The following is a 13,564-nucleotide window of genomic DNA, read 5'->3' as shown; positions in this document are numbered from 1 at the left end:
TTATTATAACAGCGCTGAAATATTTAGAACTGTTCTTTTGCATAACTGATACAATGTTTTGAAAAAAAAAATTAAAAAGAGAACCGAAAATCACTCACAAGTCAACAAATTACAGAAAGGAGAGGTGGATACAGAGAATGGGGCAAGTTTCAAAAGTAATTCAGCTCTCCTTTCTTGCTAATGCCTTTTTGAGCTTTGTAAAGCTCCACCATCCCCCAGGATAACAAATTCAGGAGGGCTGACATGAGGTGGTGGAGGATTTCCAAGAAGGAGCAACAAACCACCTGCAGTACATCTTCCACTTGGCCGGTGTTAGGGCAGCCCAGCCTCTACAGTAATGCTAATAGCCACAGCCAGGTGGGATCAAAAGGCAAATTCCTCTTTCAGGTGCAGCAACCATTATTTCTCAACCCCAACAAGAATATGTAAATCAGCATCCAAAGCTGTATTATGATTAAACTATTAATTAAAAAAAACCCACAAGACTTTTGAAAGATTTAATAAATTGCCATAACCTCCAGCCTCTTCCCCTACGTCCATGCTGGCTTCTCGCTACACCCCGAAGAGCTTACCAAAATCAAAATTGATGCAGAAACTTTCAGTCAGTTCACAGCAGGATATCTCACTGTGAACTTTATAATTGGTGTGTTATCAGCTGAGCAACGTTACAGCGTTATTTGGTCTGCTGAAACCAACTCCCCAAAGTGCAAACAGAATACAAATCAGGCAAAGCTCTGAATTGTCTCTTGGGCTGCATACTCAGTTTAGGCAGTTACAGCTTAATGGGTAAAACACTGACCTCCGAGACCCCCATTCAAATCCTGCTTGCGTTCCCGTGACGGGCACTGGGAGGGGGTTAGGGAGCATTAGTTTCAAAGAACCATTTTCCTAAGTTCTGTCTGCATTTTTTGCCATGAGCCTTTTCTCTTCAGTATTTCTGCCTTCCTTGCCTGTCTCATCTCTTTCTGCTTAGGCTGACTGGCTTCTAACACCCAGACAATGGTCCTTATTTTCTTAATAATACAACCACAGCTGGAAATCAGACTGTGGATTTGGGGAACGCTCCTCTGAAATATGTGATGTGTGAAAATAAAACTTCCCTGCCTCACTCTGAAGGTTATGGTAGCCCGCGCAGGGAATGATTTCCAGCTTCCAGCTTGGTGTTACACAGCTAGTGGGCTCTTTATCATTTGTCTGGTTTTCCAGCCCTCCTCCGTATCTTTTCTGGATAGAGACGTTTTGCTCTTCAGGACTCCTCCCGCCTGCCCCAGAACAAGAGAAAAGGGAAAATAGAATAAAACAACAGCTATTAATTGGTGTGCCATATGCCTCATTGCTCTCAGTCTCTCACTTCCACTGCCACTTAGAGTTAGGTTCACACCATCTAAAAAATTAGAATAAAACCTGCTGATCCACGAGATTTTCCATGTCTTGGTTTCTGTGCAGGCCTTCTCGGTCTGTGACACTGAGGCACTGAGGCAGGTACCACCAGCCCTTGCCACGCACACTACCATGCTCACTGCTGCCAAGCTCACTGCCCAGCTCTGACTTTGGAGTCTCAAGGCCCTGAATTATTTAACAGACACCCACCCCACCCCACCCCCAGAAAACAGGCAGACTGCTGCTCACTCAGCAGATTGTACATCCACACCCAGCAAACTGGCTGTGGGACCTACCATTCCCTGCTACACCAGTACCACGCTTGCTTTGCTAGATGATGCTGGGTGAACTAAAAAACACTTGGATGAGCATAAGGTTCAGAAAAGACAGGGGTTTGTTGCAAATTCCATTTTACTGGTGCCATTCTACTCTGCTCTGCTCTGCTCTGCTCTGCTCTATTCTACCAGTATCCCTTCAAGACAGGTTTTGAGGATCAGTCTCTTCAAACCTAGCATCACCCCAGGGCGATCTCAGTCATGTGCCAAAACCGAGACTCATGCTTTACGTGCATCTGTGCTCGTCTCAGATCACAGACGCTACACAAGATGCAACTCAGTGGATGGAGCCCCTTTGCACTGAGCAGCAGGAGTCAGGCAGAGGTGAGCCGCAGAGCTCTTCACAGGCAGGCTGGAAACAGTGTAGTACCTGCGCCACCGCAGCAACATCCGCATCTCCAAAGAGAGGAGGCAGACCATGGTTTTATCAGAAGGAATTAACAGTGACCTCTTGATTTAATTAGCTGCATAAACTTACTTACAAAAGGAAAAATTAGTATGATGGAAACTCTTGGAGGTCTCTGGGAAGTGAGTGTGTTCTGCTGGGATGGAAGCTCTCTGAAACCAAGGTATGAGGGCAAAGTCCCTCTGTATGGGCCACGACACCAAAGAGCCAGGAAGCAGAGGGCTGGCTGAATGGTAGGAGAGAATGAGAGGGGTTTTGTAGATTTACATTTTCCTTCACTTTTTCATCGCACTTTTTATAAACATTTGCAATTATATCATCCACTTCAGATGTTATAAATAAGTACCATTACTTACATTTTGACATAACCCAGCTTGAGATAAGGTTAGTTTCCAGGTACCAGACTAATATTACAGCGTTCCTCAAGCAAAATTGTGTCTCTGTTTATAACTGTGATGCTCTAATGAGCACCCAGCTCATTATAATAAAGGGTAACACAGTGTGCAATGAAGTGTGCCTTCAGAGACACTGCATGGAGCGGTGTGAGAGCCAGCACTGCAGGGCGAGGGAGAGAAAGAAATGCCTCCTGCTGAGCAGGTTACCAGCAAACAACCATGGTACAGCTGGCGTGGGTAACATGGTATCGTCAGTGTGAGCTGCAGAGACTCATGTTTCCAAAACAGTAGAGGTCCCCAGCTCATTCCTAAATGTACTGGCCAACTCAGTAGCCAACCGTGACCCTCTCTGGGTCTCCTTCGTTCAGGGGTGCAAAGAGCATCACTTGACCAAGAGCCAGAAGAGCCCACAGGCCATACTTATACTGAGCCAATACAAGCCAAACTGTTTATGCAAACTAAGAAACGGGTAATACTCATGCATATCCTCCATGGAAGTCTTGTTTTACACACAAACAGCAGCCAAAAATTATTTCATCCTTTTCATTTACAGTATTTTGGTGCACATATAAGGACATTCTTATTCTGAAAAAAAAAAAAAAAGGAAATAGTATCCCTTAGTCCTTCAACTTATATTCAACAAGAAGTGGAAAACCTAATTGAAAGACTTCAATTGATAGGTCTGTCCCACAGTAACAAAAACAAATTAAAGCCAATTCAGTTATTTCAGTTCCATTTGTTTTTTAGTGGTAAGACTGGGATTTCTAAAGATACATTAGGTACCATGCTGAAATCCAAGGGAGACTTGGCACCTGGTATTCTATGTCTGAGCTTCTTTATAGGAGCAGTGTTTATGTTGGAAGCGTGTTGGATGGTTTAATTCCAGCCTACTGAAGAGCAGCCTCCAGGTCATAGATCTGCTGCAGCTAATTTGGCAGAAGCAGCGCTGTCTCTTCGGAGAAGGGCAACATAAATCTGCAAATATAGCTTCTGTCTGGGGAATAAACTGCTTTAATTTTCTGCAGAATGACAGTCACTGAGCAAATGTAAAAAAACCCAACAAACAAAACCCAACCAAAAAACTCACGGTAGTAAAGCACAGCTCCTCCAACAAATGGAAAACCTCCCCTCTGCAGGATCTCCAGTTCCCCAGCCAGCACAGTGCTGGGGGGGCACAGCAGAAAGGGAGAAGAGACTTTTTTCACTGCGACAACGCAAGCAATTTCAGCCATTTCAGGTTCTCACCTACCAATCCAATCTGTGATGAACTTTTCCCCCACTAGTAAAAAAGCATGTTTCAGCATCTTGCAGGGATGTTCGGGAGGTGGTTTCCTTTCCCGGGTAACCCTGGGAGAGGCAAAGCACTTGAGCAGTGCTTTTGGCAGGCAGCAGCGGGAAGGCAGCAGGCAGACTCCTCCACACCATCCTCATGTGGAGGAAGCAGCGCACCCCGACCTGCGCTGGGACCGGCGGTCGCAGGCAACACGTAGGAGAAGGCAGCCTGAGACAAACAGGAGGTGCCCACCAGTGCTGATGCCTTACAAGGCTTTGGGCACTCTGTGTGGCCCAGGATGGGTTAGCGGAGGGATGATGGATTACTATCCTTTGTGCTCTCCATGTGCTTCAGGTTTGCTTGAGGGTACAGGTGAATGAGCATATAATCTGTAAGGAGTTACCTGCACCCACCCTGATCCGTGGGGGGGGCACGTGTCATTGTAGGGAACGGGAAACGGGCAGGGGAAAGGAAGCACAAGTGGTTGTGCCAAATGCTAACGAGAACATGAAACATAGAAACCAGACCCAAACCATCCATTGTCCATCTGTCCTAGGCACCGTTCTTCAACGTGCTTTTCTTTAAGGAGGAAAGACGGTTGTGACCTCCTGTCTACTGCTGGCACTTTCCTTCCAGAGAAACAACTAGCAGAATTAAAGTGTATACAGTAGCTCATGCCTCTGTTAGCTCATTTGACTATTACTTACTCTAAGGAAAAATCCTGCAGTTCTGAAATCTGAGAATGTCCACTGGAGACTCACCAACTACTTAGCCACCAAAAATCAAGGTCACAGAAACAAAAAATATATTTTAAAATGTTAAAAAATTATTTAAAATTTTAAAAAATGCTAAAACCAATGTCTATTTTAAAATAATTTTCAATCTATTTCCATAATGCTACAGGCAATTTCAGTTAGCAAGATGTGTAGTGCATTGAAAAAGAAGCAATCAAAGACATTGTCTGAAAAACAAATGGGATAAACTGCAAATAGCAATCACATCTTTCAGATATTCAAGATGGGCACCACTCGTTTCTTGGTCTTAAATGGAAGATTTATGATTATGGAAATGATGCTAAATTCTACTTAAAAACAAATCAGAAAAGGCAAAACCAGACTGGTGCCTCCAGTAGAGTGCCCAAATGAGGACAATCATGGCAATTTTGCTTTGCGTCAGTTAACAGAAAACAGTTTAAGGGATAGCACTATATTTCTCAACCTTCATAAGCTTTTACAGCTTACAGTACTATTATCGTTTAAACTGTCTCTGGGAACAGTGTTTGAATTTCTTGTGTTTGAACAAAACCAAATCAACGTACCCCCCTCATGCAGGTCAGACCTGCAGCGAGCTGGGATTGCTGGGCAAGGTTTGCTTTGCAGCTCAGGCGGAGGGCTTGAATGGGTTGAGGGAGAATCTCTTCTATGTATTTCCCTTTCTGCAGTAAGCAAAAATGCCCCACTCTGAAAAACAGCATTTGTAGGTTGTCACAGGATAAAACAAACCTTAAAAAATAAATCAAGCCTAACAAAGGGGCTTCTTCTTAACATGGCTAATGGCTCAGGTTCCTCTACAGACAGAGACGCTGTTTGACCTACTGCTCTAATTAGAGTAGTAGTGATGTTGACATTTGTGTTGTATAAAGCAGACATGTTAATAGCCGGAAGGAAAGCTGTCAGTGCCTCTAAAGATCACAGCATTCATGGCAATGCACGATGCAGCCTTTAAATATTCAAATAATCAATTCAATGCTTAACTTCTTTTACTGATAACAAGAAACAACCCCCAAATAAGAAAAAAAACAAAAACAAAAACCAACCCCAACTTCAGTTAGTGTTAATGCTGAAAGATTTACAGGCAATACATGAATCAGTTTTATTCTGTCGAGTGTAGTATTTCCTTCCAGATTGTATGTAATCCAGTTTTGCCATGAACACAAGCAATTTATACTCTCTGGGTTTTTCACTTACTATTAAAATAATAACAACCACCAGAGACTGTGGTTCATACATTCATATGTGTCAAGTTCACCTCAGCATGAAAACAGATACCTCTTCTCATTTATAAACACATGAAGTGAGTTTTAATTTAACTCTGATCTATTGCATCATATTCCCTTGACATGAGCCGTACCATTGCTACAGACAGGCACTTCACATTTTACAGATCAAAATCCCTGCAGTAAATCCTCTCTTTGCAGCGCCCAAGAACCCTAGAATGATGGAGAGCCCTTAATGCTGCGGCTCAATAGCTCCAACCCCCCCTCAGACTTTTTCCCCAACATGTGATGTTCTTAAGCCCACTTTTACCCAAGGTGAAGCTGAACGGACTGACAGGAGGTTTCATACTGCAGTCTAAGACCGAAGCTCTCCATTCCCACCTCCTGTATCCTGAGGAAAAAAGTCTCCTACAGGCGCAGAGATGGAGAGAGGCTCAGCCTCACTCATCATGTCCCACAACGTGCTGTTGGCTCAACACAAGCCATCCTGGACACTTTTAGAGCCTGTTTTGTAATTAATTTCTGTAAGTGGATAATTGAATCATTAAGCTGAAATAGAGCAATATGATAATGCACAAACCAAAAACATAACTCTTATTTAACTCACTGTTCAGTCCAGCCTTCAAAACCACTGCAATGCGATTGCTGCTGTCAATGACTTCTGAAGGAAACAATTTAACCTGGTAGGCACTGTGCTGTCCAAGCTTAAAAAAATTAAGAAAAAAGACCTTTACAATGGTATGTATTTTGTTTATATGTAGATTGCACCAAATGCCTCCCACTCCCTTACTAATGCTTTTAATGTTTTCCCCAGCTTTTTAAGACTGTTCCACTTGCCTTCGCACGTCATCCCATGTGTCCAGCATTGCTCTAAGGGAAGGCACGTGAAGCTCCTCTGTCCTCCCCATACAGCTCCAACCACAGCACACAGACGTATATATATGAAAGGTAATGAGATGATCTTAAAACACATTATGGTGAAGGGATCTGTGAGCCTACAAACATGCTTGGAGGGTAGATTATGAGAAGACACCCCTCTGAATGGGGTTGCTGCAGTACAGTAAAATCTGTACCTTGTTTGTTGATAATCAAGAAAAATCAAGCCTGAAATGACGCTCATGTATAAAGAAGACAAGGAAACAGGGCCACAGTACACTATACATCACAGCAGGGGAGGGAAAGTTAAGTTTGGGTCATTCACTCTTCGCTGCACAAGTGCTGCTATTCCCTATTGATCTCCACAATAATTGTAAATAGCCACAGAAAGCCACTTCCACCGCCAGGACAGTGCTTTCCAGGAGCGGTTTTGCTGTTTACAATACCTTGGGGAACAAGATGGAGGAATGCAGAAGAAGGAAGGAGATTCTTCTCCCTCAAATTTCTTTTATACTGACAGAAATCCATTGATCTTGTAGGAGGTTTTTTTCTCATTTGCAAGGACGTATCCTTCCATTCCCTGAAATCCCCTGCTCCAAAAATTAGACTGTTTAAGCATAAACTGGGGCACTAGAGGCAGATACAACAAACACCAGAGGAAAGGGCAGACATACACACGGCAGCAGCAAGACACAAGGCCACGGCAGATGGTTTGGAGTTAGCACTGGGCAAGAGAAGGGAGCCAAGGCAGGTGATGTGGCAGGTACATCCACATTAAAGGGGAGATGCTGCCCCATGTAAGAAGTGACCCAAGAAGGATGAGTTCAGAAATGCAAAGCTCCTGCTGCTGTCCCTGGAGTCACTCATCTCCTGCTCGCAGAGAAAGGTGTCCCAAAGAATTAAGCTGAGACCCTGTCTTTGGAGAAGGGGCCAAAAGCAACAATCGGTTTTGCTCCAACAGGGAGAAGATTTTGGTGGAAGACTGCAGATGGATATTGCAACAGAGAAACTAAGGGTGGTGCAAACACCTTCCCTGAGCATTTCCAGGGAGCAGCCTGTGAGAGGACAGAATCGGCCCACGTAACGCCATCATGCACAGTTTGGTTAGGGCATTTAGACCGTGTTATGGTGGCATTCAAAGTCCCAGACCCACCTCCCACACGTCACCGGTTGGATTTGTCATAGCATGGGAGATGCCTCTTCCTTTCCACCACATCCTCTTTTTTTCAGGAGGAAAGCAGCTTTGCACAGCAGGCTCAGAGCTAGCAAAGGAACAAGCTATATTTATCCTAGAACGTTTTCAACTCCTGATGGATCTAGAACATATCATGGTAAAAAGAAATAAATGCTATTTTCCATTATTGCTGTTAGCACTTGCACAAGCCAAGTGTTATAAAACAGCATCTGACGTGACAGTGCTTTACATAGTCCCTGCAGGGACAAACCACCACCTGGAAGAAAACAGGGAGGACTCAGGCCCTTTATTAATAGGGAGGCCCAAAAGACCCATATCTCAGCGAGAATGTTTTGCAAATTCATGGTACAAATTTGTACTCTGTCTCTTCTTTATCCGTTCAGCATGTAACTCGCACATGATTTCCAGGCATTACTATAAAACAATTTATCTCTCCAGACAATAGAAGGGGGCAGTAGGTTCCTCCAGAGCCAGCACTGCTCTTGCTTTTAAGCTTGGCTAAATGCAACCATTGCAGACTATGGCAGCTGGCAGGCTCAGCCACAGAGCCTGCTGTGAATTACTGTTAACAAACACATTTGGTTTTATTAAGCCTTTCTTCTTCCTCCAAGTGTTATAGTCGTGGTTTCTGGAGTAATCACAGGCACTGTTTAGAAGCATCCTGGGAATGAGTGCTTGAAAAGCCCTCACAAGGTTCAGCTCGAAATTGCTGAGGGTAGGGGTTTACTAGCTGCACCAGAGATGTACCTGCAGCCTACGGGGTCTGATGCTTTGTGGAGGGATCAGTCTCGACTCCACCATCTTCAGCTGCTTCATCCAGGGTGTCCCCTTCCCTGTGAGGTTCCCCAGCCTACCTCCCTACCCTGGCAATAGGGCTTCCTTGACAGAAATCAATGTTGAAATTCAGATTAGTGTATCAGGGCAGCAACTCCTACTGTGCATGCTTTCAGACCAGATCAGCAATGAAGTAGGGACCATATATGAACAGACACCCTGCATCTGTAGCTGAGTGGGAAGGGAGTAGGGGGAATGCAGAGGAAGAAACAACTTTCAGGGTTTCAGCTTCAAATTTTTGTCCAGAGGAGCTGGACCAGACCACATCTCCCCCCTAACACCAGTCATGTACATGAAGCAGTACTAAACACAGCTATCAGGATTTCCACTGGGAAATCTGAGAGCTCTCTTAACTTCCAGTGTTCATAAGGGGGCTGTGCCCATGGTGACGGAGAGGGCTGTGTAAAGGGTGCTGCAAGAACCCACACCAGCAAGCCAGCGTTTCGGCAGAATTACACGCTCACAACCCACTGTCAGGGTTCAGCATCTGCCTGAGCAGAGCCATCAGCAAACGGGGCTGAGGAGAAGGGACCGAGGCTGCTGGATGGTGTGCAGGGTGAGAGCAACATGTGAACCAAGTTTTCAAGAAGCCTCCGAAGTCGGACAATAAGTTTTGCGTATGCTGAGCCTGCCATGCCAAGAAGTGATGTTGCTTCACAGCTGCTGAGGCTGTGAGCCTACTGCCCTGCAAATGGATCTGCTTCTCCCATTGTCCTGAAATTCCAGGCTTGGCTCACACCACATTTAATTAAGGTTTGAAGCTTTCTTTTTTTTCCCAAAAAACCAATACTGAATAATAGCACTTCTGATTAGCCAGCAAAAGAGATGACAGTGCTATTGGACCGAAAGCTATAAGGCATCTGTAAAGTCACAAAAGGTACCAATCTGGGTACCAAGCTAATGCAGTAGAGGAAAATAGGTAATTGCAGGCTCATATATTATGGAGCCAAAGCAAATTACCTGCTGCTGATGTCTTTATAGCACTGATGCTGGGGGTGGAAGGACGGTTGCCAAATGGAAACCCACTCAGCCTTGGGAACCAACTGACGTTCCTATACCCAGGAATCACATAGATGCTCACAGCAGATGGAAATTGATGGCTGTAATCTCCAGGAGGAGGATGCTAGCTGCACCAAGGCACCCCTGCTACCCACCCCATGTGGCATGACCATCAATCTGATGTGTCTTATTAGCACGATTCAAGGTTGCAGACCATTGCTGGAGAAAGAAGTAAAAAATCCACAATGTGCGATCGCTGAGGGAAGCAGAGAAAGAGGATGGCAATTTTTGTCCATCCACTGAATGAAGATACGACCCTTGAGCAGCTCTGAAGTTAACACGTGGGTATTAGCGGGACACACGTATGTTTCTGTTCCTACAGCTACAAGCTGTGGTCCTCTGCCTGCCTGGTGCAGCATCAGTGCAGCTGGTTTTTACAATGCTGGGTCACATAAAGGGAGAAGAACGATACTGGAGATGACCTTTAGTGTAGCATCAAAGGTATATTTTGAAGAGTTGCATTTCCACTGAAATACTGTTCAGCTCAGTGCAAAATCAGTTCTGCGAGATACTGACATTATGAAGAGTGATGGCTGGTGCTATGCAGGGAGCGCTGCGTGCTACATCCAGCTGCACGAGCAAGCGGAGCACACCCACATGCCTCGTGGTCAGCACTGCCAGTTCAGGGGATTCAGGGCTGCCTTTGTCTCTCTGACTTTCTGGAAAAGACAGAATCAGGGCAACTAACTTTTCGCCATGTGCCGCGTTTGCTGCCAGCAGATTTTCTAGCATGTGCACAGCCGCAGCAGCAGCCAGATTTTGCTCCCCCCCCTGTATTTCCATGGATGAATAACCTAGCATACATCAAGATAAATTTACCTTGGGTGTAACCTCAGGAATGTCATTGTGGTAAGAACAGATATTATGTGGGCCAAAGTACAGATGAAACCGTGTCACTGGGGAAAATAATTTCAGATGTATTATTTCTCTCACAATTAATAGCCGCTAACTTTTTTAGAGGAAAGAAATGTTGAGAATATTTTACTAAATGCAAGTTTAAGAGAAAATAGAATATTGATTTTAGAGAATAATTTTCAAGTGCTTCTAATGATAAAACATTCTTCCGATACATAGTTCACAAAGATAACCCCAGGCCAGAGTAGGTGGAGACTAACATAATGATTTCATTGAAGCAGACGGCTTATGCATCAGTTTGAAAGCTGGCCTTACCATTTTCCTTCGTTGAGTCAGTAGCAGAATAGCATAATAGGAAAACATTTTTTAAAATATCCACTGTGGCTGATACAGCTGAAAATATGTTCTGAAACAGCTCTGATGACATACAGAGTGATAGAAAGTGGCACTTATGATATAGCATGATTACAAACAGGAAAAAAACACTCAGAAGCCCATAATAAGACACACAGTTATGTTTGTGTTCTTTCATCTTGGTGTTGGTAGACACTGCTGCAGTGCGCTTCCCATCATATGAGGATATTTTGTCTTTTACCCCAAGCCTAGCAGTAGTGGCACATTCTACTTTCAACGAATGGTCCTGAAAGGCTGCTTTGCTTTTAAAAAGGAATATGAAGGGACTAGAGAAGGACAAATTGGCTTGTCCTGAGCACCGTTTTGTAGTGAAAATCTGCCCTCCAATTTCATAGAGATGCTGTGGTTGAACCCCCTCCAGTGTCACCCTCCACAGAGCAGTCCCACTGCCAGGGCTGGAGGACCTTGCTTTCCATGTCCAGAGCCAGGTGCAGTGTTAAACACAATACATTATTCAGCTACCAGATTTCACTGCAGATTTGGCAGTTTGCTAAGGTACAAAGGTTATTCAGCACACATTATTGCTTAGGAATCATTTGCCTATTCATAGCACATCATTTACATTTTCTAGAGATTTTTAGCAAGGGTGTTCTAGGCACAGTAGATATTATAATAAAACATTCAATACATATTGAAAAGTCACCAGTTCTTGTTTCATTTTTGCAGATTGAGGGGTGAATTTCAGGACAGGATGAAGCAGATGTGTAATTTTTTATCCCTTGTGGTGGTCTCAAAGAAAGAGTGAATAACCATCATTTAAATCTGATGGCAAGCTCTCTCCAGCAACAAAGACATCCCTTCTGCATTGGAGGCATTTCTGAGGATTTTGCAATCTATGCCTTTTCTATACCCGCCTCTTCTCCTCAGAGATCCTTTTGCCCATCTCAAACATTCATTTTGCAGCCACATCACACATCCACACCAAATCCAGTGTCTGAACTTGCACGCCACTCACCTTACTGTTAACAGAAAGGCTCTCCCCCTCCCCCAAGCCAAGGGGTATTGACAGTTTCCATCAAGCTATGTTTGTTTAAGCAGAAATTGTAGATACGAAAATGAGAAAGAAAAAACCCAGAAAGAAAACTACAGCAGTTGTGGCATCATCGTGAGGTATGCCCTAAACAGATAAAAGCTGCTGTTGTAGAGATTATGAGTAATTTTTACAAAGGAGAAAGTAAAACTTTACACAACCCTACAAAAAAAATTTCCTTCTGTGAAATCTTAGTCTTTTCATGTATGCTGTCCTCTCTGTATGGACTCCTCTGCTGCCTTGTGTATGGGTTTACTGCTGCCTCGAATACTGTCAGATTTCCCCATGTTTCCAATGGAGCAGGTACTCTACTGCCAGCAAGCTCTTTCTAGATATGAAGCCTCCTCAAGTGCCCAATGACCTTCTGCAGCTTTTCCTTTGGAGATGAGTTGAGTGAGAACAAACTACTACTGCCACACACAGCCTCGATTTTTCAATTTTGTTAAATTGGGACCATCACTATGACACTCCCATAGCATCTTCCAGAAACAGGGAAGGGAACAGAGAAGAGAATCCTTCCCCCTCTCCCAAATGCACCACTGTCCATCAACAGGACTCCTCTCTGTTGACATCTCTCAGGGACACAGTATGGGAGTGCTTTTAATTGCTTGCCTCTTGGCTGATGTGCTACAGTCTTTGCTTGGGAAGAGCAGGTAAAGAAGCATGGGAGGAAACTTACGTGGTTTGTGGTAGTTCTTAGCACATTGGTTTTACTGAGGGCTTTTTTTCTGTTTTAATGAAACTCTTCTGTCTCGCTGTCAGCTCTGAAGCAAGTCTTCCTGCACAGAAAACCCAAACTTTCCATTGCACAGAGACATCAGGCTACACCACCCAAGACTAAATCCTACATGCAGTTATTTCCAGTTGGTGATGCCAGAAAACTCACCCAAAGCCACCATGCAGGTGAGTGGCGAAGCCAGAATCAGACCCAGGAGCTCCAGTCCACCAGGCCAAAGCTCAGATGCAGATTGCAGCGCCGTTCCTCCTCTCTCACCCTTTTCAAACAAACCGCTATGCTTATAGGAAATCTCACCCCAAGCCCTAGACAGCTACATGTGGCAGAAGGAGAAGGGAAAAGAGAAATAACAGTAGTAACAGGAGACAACTATGATCTCTAAATTTTCACCATCTGCGAACTGTATTTCCTAACAAGGCACCTCCATAAAAAGAAAAGCCTTTTTAACAATGCTGAGGATTAAACCCCAGTCAAATCTGACAAATAAAAGCTTATTCAGAAACTCTGATGTATTTCTTGGGATTAATGACACTTGAAAGCAGAACAAACCACTGTACTACAATAAACAACCATAAGGAGAAATCAGCACTTAATGGTGATTTATTTCCCTTACAGAAAATGGAAAAATTGAACTGTTTTGGATGAACCAAATCAAAACCATCATTTTTGGCTATAACAAAACTTTTATTTCAAATTAAACTAAAAAGTAAGTGTCGCTTTCCAATTTGGGATGCTTTAAGACCTTTCTAATGAAAGCAAAGGCTAGTTTCATAAGGGGAC

This window comes from Aptenodytes forsteri, unplaced genomic scaffold (assembly GCF_000699145.1).
Source record: "Aptenodytes forsteri isolate BGI_AS27 unplaced genomic scaffold, ASM69914v1 Scaffold193, whole genome shotgun sequence".
In the NCBI taxonomy this organism is placed as follows: domain Eukaryota; kingdom Metazoa; phylum Chordata; class Aves; order Sphenisciformes; family Spheniscidae; genus Aptenodytes; species Aptenodytes forsteri.
The sequence above is the reverse complement of the archived record's forward strand: the minus strand, read 5'-3'. Positions refer to the sequence as shown.